The sequence below is a fragment of the Hippoglossus stenolepis genome, chromosome 6, assembly GCF_022539355.2.
Source record: "Hippoglossus stenolepis isolate QCI-W04-F060 chromosome 6, HSTE1.2, whole genome shotgun sequence".
Lineage (NCBI taxonomy): Eukaryota > Metazoa > Chordata > Actinopteri > Pleuronectiformes > Pleuronectidae > Hippoglossus > Hippoglossus stenolepis.
In genome coordinates this window covers 8,894,107-8,908,468 of record NC_061488.1, presented here as the reverse complement: position 1 = coordinate 8,908,468, position 14,362 = coordinate 8,894,107, and positions in this window count along the sequence as shown.

Here is a 14,362-nt window from a genome sequence, read left to right as displayed (position 1 = left end):
TTTACACACATGGGTAAAAAATCACCCATACAGTATGTATTCACTACAGAGCACCTTCCATACATTTCATGCTGCTTTTGCACATCTGATGCATGTAAGTATATTTTACAATCCAATATTACAAAGAAAGAGAAATATGTACAAAATTTTACAATGCTATTAGCTATTAGCTATCATTACCATAGCTAGATCAACAAAATAAAATTTGAAATAGAACAGTATACTTAAAAGACAATAAACATTCTTGGGCTTTTGACTTTCTTAATCCAGAGTGTAAATACGGTTGGTCGCAATCATTCCAGATTTACGGCTAAAATGGTCATAAAATGGAGCTGGATCAAGCTGGAGTTGTGGGTGTGTCTTGGAATCAGGCTCTCCTAAATAAAGTGAGGCTTCTTTGGTGACATAGAAGACTCATCTGATGAGTCCTCTGAAGAAGAAACTCAGACCCAGTCTAATAGATTGAGTAAAAATGGGTCTTACTGGAATGAGGAGGGAAGAACTAGAAGCCATAACACCCTGAGGAACTGCCCAGGACCCGCACCTGGTTCAACAGCTGTTTCACCAAAAGATGCCTGGAATATGTTCATCAGCGACATCATTGATTACTACATGTAGTAGTGAACTGTATTATATAGTGAACTACATGAACTACATGCAGTTTTTCTTTCAAGTCATAAAATCAACTTTCAAATTCCACTAAATTTGAACTTGAACTTTCCAAGTTTTGATTCTGCTGTTTAACAGTTTTTTTTAATGTGAATTCATTACAGTCTTGATTTACTTTAAGTACAGAATTTTAACTCTTCTACTATAACAGTTACACTCGCACTTTATTTTTTGTTATGCAATTCTTTTTAACCTAATTAAATAATTCAGTTCATATTCAGCTGTGTTCAATATTCATATTCTGCTAATTCAGCAAAGACTTCAAACCTTTCAGAATTTACATTATTTAAGCAATGGTGGAATCATGGAAAATTTGCAATTAGACAACTGTGTCAACAATACTCTTTAGAACTAGAGATACAAAAAAGTACATTTACAAGGTTCTGCAGAGTCCAAAGCAAATCGAGGCTAATAGAAGACAGAGTCAAGCACTGAAAAGAGTGTCAGCACTGACATTGGTCCAGTCCTCAAGAGTGTTACTCTGATGGACTCTACAGAACTTTTTGTGGCAATCTGGCCAAAGAGCTCTTGTCTTTCTTTTTTTGAAATATCTAATCACATCTCTCTCTCTCTCTCTCTCTCTCTCTCTCTCTCTCTCTCTCTCTCTCTCCTTTTCTGTAGTGGTGACATCACACTGTGATGATAGCACACTGCCAATATCAAAGGTATGGCAAAGATGTCACCATACCTTTGATATTGGCAGTGTGCTATCATCACATACCTTTGATAATTGTTCCTTTACAGCAAAGCAAAAAATAGTTATTCAAAGTGAATTTTAAGCAAGTTTTCTGAAGGACTATGACACATTTTCAGCTTCATTCAGCAAAGAATATCGTCAGCTACATATTTATAACGCATTTCATCTGATGGACCATCATACATTTTCTGCTTGATTCAGCAAAGCATTTCAGCAGGTCAGCATTCATTCACTCATTTTCATCAGAAGATGCATTTTCCACTTTAAAGTGTACTATTTTTAAATATAGTCTATGGATGAAATTGTTTATGTTTCCTATTGCTTGGGTTGTTTATGGAGACAGACTGGCCTCCTGCCAGCATATACTGTGCAGTTTAAGGGTGTGTAAAACTCTGTGATAATTCATATCTTGTTTCTCTCCGTCTTTCAGTCATGCCTCGTAAGAGTGCCCGCCTGAGGGCCAGTGGCTACTACGACACAAAGGAGGAATTAGACACGAATTGTCTGCCAAATATATCCCACCGTGAGAAACCTGTCAAGTATGTAACACTATGTGTTTGTGTCAAGCTTGAATTCAGCAAGTCTGATTTGCAAACTAACATTGAGCAATCATTTGTCTATTCTCTAATGCCATTTCTTTAACTGTGCGTGTGTGTGTTGTCAATTTTTAAAGGAGTTTCAAGAGGGAAGGGAACCATTTCAATACGTCCCGTGTGGCCGACTGTGCTACTCAATCAATCAGCCACACGCCACCCATCCCTGCAGCCGAGTCTGATGGTTAGATAAATTGCAAACTTGTGCGCAGTGTTTTTTTTGTTATTTTCTAGTTTTAAAAAGTGACACTTTCCTGCAACAAAGTAGTGTCTAGTTCAGTCTAGTATCTAGTTCCAGTTTTCCTTTGGTACTTTTTTGTAATTAGTATATTGTTAAGAGGCTTGAAGAGGTAAATGTATGTTGTAATTCACAAAAAGAAAGTCAAAGCCTGAAAAAATTAATACAATTTTGTTTAACATGCTTTTGTCTCTGTCTATCAAGTCAGTTGTCCTGCATTGGTACCATATGACACCACGCGATTGAACTCAAGGCACTTGATGCCTGAGGTCCCGCCCAGTGTCAATAGTAACAGTACTACCGGAAGTACCAGGACTGCCGGCACTATCAGGAGTGCCCACACTACCCTCACTTACACAATTACCAACAATCCCAGGAAAAACTGTTCAGCTCGAAGTTCTGGATACATGACAGAAATCAGCAGGGCTCTGATGAGTGAGTGTCAAAATTATTCGGCATAGTAAAATATAACATGATATCATATATTATGGCATAATAATCTGATATATTATATTTTTTGCAGTATCACCCTCATTGATGGCTGCCAAAGCTAAATCAATGATGCATCTGGGAGATTTAGGTAAGTTGACGGTGGATGTGTTTAAGTTTGGCTTTGGGTTTACTTGATGTGTGCTTCAAGCTCATACTTGTGCTCATTTTACTGGCATTGTTAAGTAGATTTGTGTGGGGTGTGTTCACATTGCTGCATGTCTTGGCTCCAGATGATCAAAACCTAAAAATCTACTTTTTTTCCCTTGTCCTACAGTGAACAATTCAGTCAGCAGTCGCATGAAGAAGACCTGTGGTCTGCTTCTCCTTCTCTTCCTCATATTTCTATGTAAGTGGCATTGACATTTTACAAGATCCAAGTTTGCAGGTCATCTGGCAAGGAGACTACTTGCTGTTCTCTCAGACCTTTGGAATTCTAAGAACTGTGCCTCCTGTTTTCTCCAGGTGTTTGGTTACTCTTTCCCATGTCGACCCAATTCGTGGCTTTCAAACTTCAACCCAACACCCATCATGATGCTGCTGAGGAGGTAGGACTCAACTGCAGATCACCTACATGTCATTCACTGTGTATTTGTGTCTATAATTTCTATTTACCTTCTGAGGAATTCAGATTCTGAAACTATATCCTTGTGTAAATCATGCATTTTTTCATTTACATTTTCCTATATTCTTGAACAATATAATAGTGCTCTGGTAGAGTAGTCCCTAATCCAGATTTGAGACTCTGACTCTGGGTTGTGCCTTATATCCTTAGTGAAACGTAATCCCTGTATCTTCTGTATATTTTTACGTACACACCTCTCTCTGCCTGTACTGAACAATTCTGCAACTCTACACCTAAAAATACAATTTCCTTTTAAAAATTTTAAAAAAGGTCTTTGGTCCAAGTTAGATATGTCCATGTAATTAAAGCGGAAAGAAATTATACAGGATTTAAGTTCTTGCTGAGAAACTTGTTAAGTTGCAAAAATGTAGCCCCAATGCAGAGACAACTATTCACTCTGACCATATCTTTCTCCCTCAAAATCAAGGAGCAGATAAATCAAGACATGCAGGACTTGATCAGGTTGATTTCCAGCCTTAGTGACAGGATCAAAGCTGTGGAGGTTAAGAATGAAGTGGTAACAGTGCTGGTAGAGATGTCTGCCAGTGACCGACACACACATACACTTCAGTTCTTGTTTACTTCAAACCTGCTGTTGTTTTTCTTTGAGATGGTGTGACTGCATCTTTCTTGTTGCTTTACCAGGTGGTCAAACCATCGTCTCCTTCAGCTATCAACAACCATCTAAGCCCAGAGCTCCAACAGGCCATAGAGAAGTGGCTCAGTTACCACATCAAGGTAGGTGGAGAGATACTCTAGATCTAGATCATCTCCAAGACTACTAATCGTCTCTAGATGTCACAAATTTCAATACAAATTAATTATGTAACATTGAACGTCTATGAGGAGCAGGATGCATTCATGCTTGATGACAAAGGATCCGGACGTCTCATGGCTGACAAAATGGCTGACTTTGCCCTCGAGAATCAAGGTCAGGAAAATCTCAATGTCACCGTTACTTGACTTAAGTGAATGATACTGCATTACAGATTTAGTCATCACCATCACATATCAGTTATAATTATCACTTCTATTAGCTCAGTATGACCATTCTTGTACCATTCTTGCAGAATGATGACTCATTTTTGTGTTTCTGTTTGCAGGGGCCAGGGTGATCGCTTCCAGGTGTTCAAATACATATCGTGGTAGTAGGGAGTTTGCGACCCTGTTTGGTTTCACGATTTTGACTGTCACTGTGAGCCCACGGACTGTTATTCAGGTATAATGAATGATCACCTCCCTCCCTGGTTTCTTTTTATCTTCTGTGGGGTTGGGTATTGTTCACTGCAAGTTGGTGACTATTAGTTATATACAAGAATATATTATTTCCTAATTGCATCTCCTCTCTCCCCAGGGTCGGGCACCACTGCTCCCAGGGAGGTGTTGGTCATTCCCTGGTGCCCAGGGAACTTTTGCCATCACTCTCTCTCATCCTGTGAGGATCACGCATGTGACAGTGGACCACCTATCACGCTACAACACACCCACTGGCAGCATCAACTCCGCGCCCAAAGACTTTGAACTCTATGTGAGTGCTCCCAATACTATTAGTTGACATCCATTATACGAGGCACTGCAGACGTCCTATCACTCTGTGCTTAAACCTTGGAGAAAAAGGTGAGCCACATACAATAGTCGCCACTCTAATGTATAATTTCTCTCCCAGGGAATGAAAGACATCTCAGAGGAGGGAACTCTTCTTGGAACATTCACCTACAATAAGAATGGCGAGTCCACGCAGACGTTTCAGCTGCCTGTAAGTGCAAATTATCAAATCTATACAGACAACGACACCATGATAATTAAAGAAGTGTAGAACCTGACCTAACTTATTCTGTTCTATATAACAAGTCTAGGCCTGAACATAGTACATGGCTTGTTCTTGTTAAGTCTTGAATGTTAGAATGCAGTAAGGTTTATGTCTGTTTGATTCTATCTCTTTATCCCACTCTATCCCACTCTTAAATTGAATATCTGTCTTCTTTGTTTCTCTCCATTCTCCTCTTTTCTCCTGTGCCCTGGTACCAGAACCCAACTGATGACCTCTACCATTCTGTGGAGATGCATGTCCTCAGTAACTGGGGACAAGCTGAATATACATGTCTTTACCGCTTCCGTGTGCATGGAAAGATTGCTTCCACATGAACTTAAATGAGATGTCTTTCTCAGTCCCTCTCTCTGTATCTTTCTTTTTTGTAATCAAATCAGTTGTAAAAAAAATGTAAAAGTTTTTCTTTTAATTCATAAATTCAGTTCAACTTTCTACTTCCACTAATTTAAACTTTCCACGTTTTGATTCTGCTGTTTAACAGTTTTTGTCTCAGTTAATTCATTAGTCTTCATTTACTTTAAGTACAGAATTCAACTTTTAACTCCTCAACCGTAACACTTAAACTCGCATTTTTTTTCCTCTGTTTTTTGTATTCTTTTCAACCTCTTCTACTTTTTATAATAAAAGACGAGATGGTGAATATCCCATGTACATTTGAAGGGTTAGGGTTAGGGTACGCTGAGGCTAAGGGTAAATCTGACTGGCTACTGGCTTGTATGGCAGTACTATGAAAGCCATGTGGCCTGCTCAGTGGATCAGCCATCATTACCTCTATGCCCTTTTAAACTAAACACTGAATGTCCCCTGTGATTTCTAACGCACTATTTAATGCCTACCACCAGTTGATGTTATTGGATGGAAGTGACCAACAGAGGATATTAGGGACATGTCTTCAGTTGTGTACCTATACCTAATTCAGTTCATATTAAGCTGTGTTCAATATTTATTTTCTGCAATACTTCATACGTTTTAGCTTGATTCAGCAAAGCATTTCAGTAGCTCATCATTCACAGTGCATTTTCAGACGTAAATGCATTTTCTATTTGTATGTGAACCATAATACCAGATGTATCATAAGAATAAAATTCTACTATTTTCAAGAAATAATGAAATAAAGCATTATGGTTTCCTCTTACTTTAATTGTTATTACATATAAATAAGGGGAGGAACTGAAGATCAAGACCTGCTGAGTTTTGCTGCCCTCTTCAGGAAGTTAAAGTTAGTACACTTTTGCACAGATCTGTGGGTCAGTGTTGATTCAATTGATCTTTTATTATAGACGTTTTCAGACATGAACTACATGGACTCTATTGTTCGGAGCATGCAGAAGGCAGGATATGATCTCTAGATTGGGCTGCAGGGATCAAATGTTTTTCGTTACAGCCCATCGATGCCAGTGTTGGCCATTATCTCCAAAAGCTCTCCAATCTCGTTCTTTCCAAGTTGACATCTTCTTTGGTGTCTTCTTAGTGTAAGACACTTCTTTTTCATCTGAAGAAATCAGTGTTCTCTTTGTTTTTTACAGTTTTTCGTCTGTCTGTCATCATCAACACACTCCCTCAATCGCTGGGAATTTCTAGACAATATCATGCTGTATTCTCACACGATCTCACTTGAGACCTCATAGTTTTTACCAGGGGCCGGCAGGAAAAAAAACTGGGACATTTGCCTTCTCACATACAACCTCTCCAGATAAATTCAGGTGAACAATCTGAAACACCCGAACTAAACGTGATTGAGTGAAGACTGTTCTCCATCCAACATGAATTTGGTAAAAAAAAGTTTACCTTTATTCCTTCTATTAATACAGTAATAAACAGAGGTGGAAAGCAACATTTATTAAAATATTGTACTGTAATTGTGCTGTATACTTGCATATTTCCCTTTTCTACTGCTATATGCTCCTTTACAACACAGAAGGAAAACTACTTTTTACATTTATGTGGCAGCTCTAGTTATCACTTACTTTACTAAATGTCTCACAGGGATTCATTTACATAAATGTCAAAGGCCTAAAACGTAGTAAAAAAGTTTGAAATGTATTTGATTTGTTCAATAGAGCTTTTTCTTCCTTTTTGGCACCTTTTTTTGTCCGCTATGAACAGGATAGCTGACGACAAGTGAAAGACCTTGTGACTGGAGGGAATAGACCCCACTGGGGCTGGCATGGTTTAGCTACCCATGCAGTCAGGATCCAATGCGAATTGGTATTTGGAGACAACCACTAATGGCTAGGAAAGCAATAAAAGCAAAAATACCCCCATAGTTGGCAAGAGTGGGGGCGGTAGACGACTCACTAACAGAACACACGGCTAATGACCCTGGAATGGAAACGACTAAGAGGAGGGCAAGCACAACACAAGAAGCTAACACAGCAAAAGAATCTGCCAAGAAGCTCCAGGTGTGTCCCTGTGGCTGGAGGAAAATAACATCGGCAAAGGGCCTAAAAATACACCATGAAGAAGAAGTGCTTGATCGAAAGAGAGCAGGGATCTTGCATTGATCAGTACATTCTAAGAAGTCAATCAAGTCAGTCAGTCCGGACTCAACCCAAAGTTCGCAGGACATCACCCCCCTTGTATCTGAGGAAGTTAACTCTAGCACAGAGGCAGTTGCAGAACAGGGTATAGAGCCCACCCCATCCTAAAGTAATGAATCATGTTGGGGTTTTTTTGTGGGTTTCTGGTATTTTGTTGTGCATTTCTTAGACTAAGCAGGAAGCCAATGTTATTTTTGTGTTCCTTCCTCCATTAAATACCAAACTAAAAATGGACAGTATTGTGGTGTCTTAAAAGAATCCACCTTGAGTTGATAGATGCCTCCAACAAGGGCCTCACTTATGAATAATACACCAAGATTCAGCCTTATTATGAATAATGTATGACTTTCTCCTACGAGAAATGTAAAGACGCACAGGAGATATATTGTTCCTGCCTAGAATCTGGAGGGAGAACTATTCTAAATTTTATCAACAGCAGACAAGAATACTTCACATTTTACAGAGCAAACAAGGACTGTATATTTTACTGTCAGTGTCGCAGACATTTTCTAACATTTGGAGCATTAACTCTTCAGCCTCGGTATCAGGAGAGTAAGAAAGCTTTCAAGTCGCTGGGTTACTACGTGGTTGCTAATCCTGGATACTTTTAGACAGAGTAATGAGTCTCAATTGGTTATATTCAGTTATAACATGTGTTTTGAAAAAAATTGACTTTATTTTCAAAAAGCCGTGGCCTCACTGTCTGATTCTTTTTTTGTTTTTTCATGTGAAGATGTCTGTGTTTAGAGGACAAATGTGTGGGCTGAGTGTGATGCTCTCTCACTCTGCCCACAGGAAGTCTCTTGCTGAGTGACCGGTAGAGAGGAGGGAATGCTGTGACCAGGACATGGCACCTTCCACACCACCAGCTCCCACATACATTTCACACAGAGGGTTATATTTCATCAGGCCTGCAAGAGCAAAAAATAAGTCCAGCTGTTGAGGATCTTAAGAGTTTCAGTGTCCAAACATTGAAAATTGTGTCACATACACTTTGCAGAATGTAAACATGTTTTCCATTTATCAATTATTTGTTGTGTCTGATCAAATGTCAGAAAATAACGCCTGTTGTGAATTCCCACAGCTGAAGGAAGCTCTTGTTTTGTCCGACCAACAAACCCCAAAAGATATTTACTTTACTACCATGTATTAAGTCCAATAGTCTAGAAGCTGGAATATAAAAATTCTCACATTTGCAAAGATCCAATCAGCAAACTTTTTTGTTTTTGTGGGTGTGTAAATATGTGAGTGATTTCCCCTTGTGTTTAGTGTATAGACCTGCACCTATGATTAATTCATGATCAATTATTTTTTTGATGTCTACAAAACATTAAAAAAAAGTGAACACAGCATCTTCAAAAGTAAGAGTCTGGAATCAGATACTTTTCAGCATCATGTCTATTGTTTTAAAATGAAAGAAACAATATGAAAAAATTGTTATTGATTATTTGATGTGAACTGATGAATCCAGTAATTTACTATTTGCTTTAAGTTAAGTCTACAGAATAAGTAGATGTTCTGATGGGTGAGGACTCCATGTGAAGGATGAAGGGGAGTAGAGGTCCCATGAGCAGGACAGATACCGAACAGAAGGGAACAGCTGAATGGCGTAAACGAATAATCATTTGTCAGAATTACATTTATTATTTCAGTGCTAATTTCCCCCTCAGTCAACTGGTACACAGATAGTAAATACAGATCTTTATTTAGTTATTCTATAGTCCCATGTTCAGGTATAATAAATAAAAAAATGTAAACATACCAATAGATAAAGAAGAAAATTAGACATGCTTCACCCACAACATGAGGAATCACTGCTTGCACTTTAAAGTTAAAAAAACATAATTTTGCAAATAAGTCAAAGCTTCACATAAAAGCCATTTCACTACAAATCTCTTACGCTGCACATAGTGTTTTCACCAGCAGTGGGAGCTGTTAACCTTCTGCTTGACAGAATCGTCCACATTCTGCAGTCTGCATTATCACTGATTCCACAGCAATCGACTGGAGCAACATTTGCTTATTGTTGCTGATTTAGTAACAAAATATCATCACTTAATTCATGTACAGAGGGCCATATAAGTCTGAGAGCACTTTCTCAAACGTTTTCAGACTTTTGGAGCTCACTGTAGATCAGGTGGACGCCTCACACACACACACACACACACACACACACACACCCCCGTGACAACAAAAGCCCTCTATTAATAAGTAGCATCCGAGCACATTCAGTCACCTTAAGGTGCAGAGAACATGAGGTTGGAGGTGTTGTTACAGCTTCATTCACCTGCACGATATCCGAGCATACTGCATCAACACCATCCACTCTCACCTGAATAGATCAGGTATCGGAGCAAATGTCAGACTGTGGTACGCCGGGCGTCTGAAATGTATTTGTGCTTGGACCTAAACTATTTCTTTTAAAATACATGTTTGTATTGTGAGTCAAATACAAAAGCCTCCTCTGCAAGCTGATGGGGTAATTTATTTTTCCTTCTTTTCAGTCAGAAGTCTCGTTTTTTCTATCACTGTCCGACAATTTAACCTTGATTTTTCCCCCTCCTCTCCTTTTCTCTCTCTTTATGGTAGTCTTCCGAGTTCACACACACAACACCACACAACATTTTGTCCGTGGTGACGTTTTATATGACTCCTTCTTACTGCCCATTGTTCATGTTTGACAACTGCAAAGAAATTAGCAGTCTTTGGCATGATTCATCATCTTTCAATCGAATGGTTGCTAAGGTGATGAATCCACGGTGTATGTGCTGAGTGGTGAAATCATGCGGAGTGTGTGGAGAGCGATGTCCTCAGTTTCACACACACACACACACATACACACACACATATGCAGTGGAAGCAGGACTAAACCATCGGGCTGAGCTTGATGTTTGAGGATTTGGAGAAAGAAGCCCCAATTGCTTGTTGTTAAAGCTCTGTGCACAAATGTCACCGTCATCAGCACACATGCAGACACGCGCACACACACACACACACAAACACCTCCTACGCTCTCATCTGCACATGATCACACAACAACCGCTTCAAAGCCACACATTCATCAGTCCTCTCTAAACTCCCTCTATCAGATCTCATCATTCTCATGCTAAACAGCCACACAGACTTTGAGCTTGTAAACTAGAGCTTGGCAGTTAGTAAGGTTAAACACCTGTGTCAGGCTTGATGCCATTGTGTGTTGGTTTTTTGTTGTTCTGTCGGGCTTGTAAGGACAAATGTCTTTCTCCTAGGCTTTTTGTGCGCTGTTAAAGGGCCACTGCTCATTGTGAATCTTTTTGCAAAGTGGTGAGCACATGTAGCCAAATCTAGTTTGTCTGATGACCACACTAATGCCAGACTAGTCATGAACAATGTGCCAAAATCATCCCAGCTGGGCTAAGACTAGTCCAAAGCTACTAAATGGACTGAATTCTAAGTCAACATCCCCTGAAACCTGCGCCAAACCTCAAAATATAAATATCCAAAACTGCGACAGATCCAACGCTCATTTGGTGCTTAACTGCCAAACACAGCTGAGTGCACCAATGCTCAGAAAAGTCCCATCTCAACCAGAAAGTACAGCCCAACTTCTACTGGAGTTTTATTATTATCATAATTATTGTATGGACAACTCAGAGTAGTATAATAGTGATTTATTAGCCAATTGTCATTTCAACATAAACATTTTCATAGGGAATGATTAGTAGATTGATCAACAGAAAATTAATTGGAAAACCAATTTTGTTAATCAATTTATTGCTTCAGTGATTCTATAATTTTGCTGCTTCTTCAGCTACAAAACAATATTTAGTTTTACCCTGCGTTTTATCTTTAGATGAAAGTCGTTGTTGGTTAACAAAACAAGACATTTGAAAATTCACTTTGAACTCTGACAAATATGATGGGCATCATTTCTACTTCTTTATGTTTAATCGACAAATAATAGCAAAAAGAGATAGTAGATGATGGAAAAAAGATGGAAAGAGGTTGAAACACCTCTAATTCCCTTTTACTTATCTGATGAGATATCGATCTGCAATCTGCTAACTATCAGTCAACAGATTGTTCTGCAGGAAACTTTTCACTAGCTGCAGTACAGGTCATAAATCCCTCCATGTTAGTGGATGGGACATGAGCCAAAGTAAAAAAATGTCCTACTCGCATTCGTCATTGACAAGATTATCTGAAGTTCAAGACAAAATTCTTATTCATGCATGACTGTTCGAACAGCGCGCCACTACTCGTTCCAATTTTCCACCCCTAGATTAGCTTTGTCAAACCAGCATGCTTGTAAGTTTTCAAGGCATTAATCATTAATGCGGCGTGAATAGTGGAAAGTGGGTGAAGATGAAAACATTTAACCAGGATATGCATCAGTGGAGCTGCCTCCCCAAATTTGTCAAGTGTGTCTCCAATTTAGAGGAAGAGAAGGGGAGATAGGGTTTCAAACATGTCAGAGAATTAACACAATCTCCAATTATAGCTTTCATTTCCTTAATGAGAGGGAGGGACTAGAGCAGACAAGGAGACGGATCAGCAGATGATGGATTGGGCCTCTGAAGGGAGTGACTGGGAATAAGACTATACAAAGGCTTTAAACCCCATCTGCATGGTAACCTGATTCGACTCCTTTAAAGCAGACATGCAATCCATCACCTTGGTTTATGAATAAGTAGGAAGCATTTTCCTGTTGTCATAAGTGAAAATCAAGTGTGTCACTGTTCTAAACAGCAGAGGCAACATGAGAGAGGATCAAACCCACATTTCCCATCCTGAGCATTTTGTGTTTTGCCAACTCACTGCAATGATTTTGGTCAAAAAATCGAAATGGCAGAAAATCTATTATTACTGACATTTGTGGCCTCAAAGGTTTTTTGTAGAATATATTAAGTTGTGGACGCAAAGTTGTGCCACCATTAGGCCCATTGCAATCATATTTCATGGAAAGCATTTGCACACGATCACAGGAAATTGAGCAAAGGTGGTGGCAATGCTGGCCACGCCAACATATACCAACCAATGTGGCACCTCAGGTTTTGGTTAATACTTGCCCCCTGATTAAGTTCACCAACTTTGGATATTTGTTAACCAGTTTTTGAGGTTGTGGGCTTGCTTTGGAAGATCTATTCCTACATACAGACTGAAAATATGTGCCAAGATCTATAATGATTGGACAAATCATTTATGGCCAATTTCCCAAGCTGTGCCACTTTTTTTGGTGAATATCTTGATAGCGAAATATGATATCAATAATCTTGGTATAATGATGATCTACAGACAATTTAGGAGGAGTTACCAAAAATGTGATTTTCAAAATGTCAAAATGGCAGAAAATCCATCATGGAGAGTTTTGGGGAGAAGATTGAGTTGGACACGTTTGTCAACTTTCCAGTCAATTGGACCTGTGTGTAAGAGCTGTGGCCTTTCCAAAATTGTGTATTTGAGCCTTAATTACAGCTCTACCATCTGGCTGATTGGACTCATTTTTCTTGGGAAGCGTTTGTACATCGTTTCCAATCATTGAGCCGTGGTTCATGTTTCCAGCTCATTCTAGCTGATGTCAGTTTGAGCTGTGGTGAAAGACTTCCTCTTCGGAGCTTGAACCCCTTATAAAATAATAACATTAACAATGAAAATAATAAGTAGTTGCAGCGCCACTTAAATTAAGTCAATTTAATGGTCTAAGCAAAACGGTCGGCTCAAGCTCGGCTGGTCATTACTGCTTCTGTGTGTACAGGCCAACCTCCTGTTCCATATTTTGGTTTCTTATTAATCATACATTACATACCTTGTGCATTATGTATATGAAATCTCTCGGGGATACATGTCTGCTGAGTTCTGTTCGGTTACCCTGTGCATTTTCTGCTGCTTGAATCCTGTGGAGTGCACTTTCTTTCCATCAGATACAAATATAAAGCCATTTGTAGCTATATGAATAGTCCAGTCTTCTTTGATGCAAATGGTTCTGAATTATTTATTCTTACCGTGTAATGCCAGCGGTCACGGCAAAATAAGAAAACTAAACATGACGTACGAAGAATGAAAACAGAGAAGGGATGTTTGCATTTAGTTAACCGGTTTGTTGTTTAAACAGGAGAAAAGGAGCTGCTAATCCTGCATTAGCCACATGACAGATTAACATATCCAACTGTTTTCATCAGACAATGAAAAGGGAATAGCTGCTGCACACACAAAACGCACACACGTACATGTGCTTGAATCACACTCCCCGCCTTTGAAGATGCTTATTATTTCCAACAAGGATGGATGTATATTTCTTTTTTAACTTCTGTCTGCTGCAGAAAAAACAAATATGCCTTACAGAACGCTTCACATGTTTGTGAGTGGTGGCTCATAAAAGCTGGATCAGATGAATATTTATTGTTTATGTGTTTGCATCTGCTTGTGCGTTTGTGCATGTGTGTGAAGTGAAAGAATGTCTCTATAGTCTGAAATGAAAGCTGCACAGCATCTTGTGATGTCTGTCATGATTACCACCGTGAAAAGGTTTAAGCCGGCTATTTTGGACACAATACATAAAACAACGCACTGTACACATTCACTCTCACTCCCTCACGTACAAACACACGCGTGTGCCGCTTCTGTCTCAACTCACTCACTTAATGGCGCAGCCCATATTAGATAATTCCTCTCAAAGAATGTTTCCAAAAATATATTAGGCC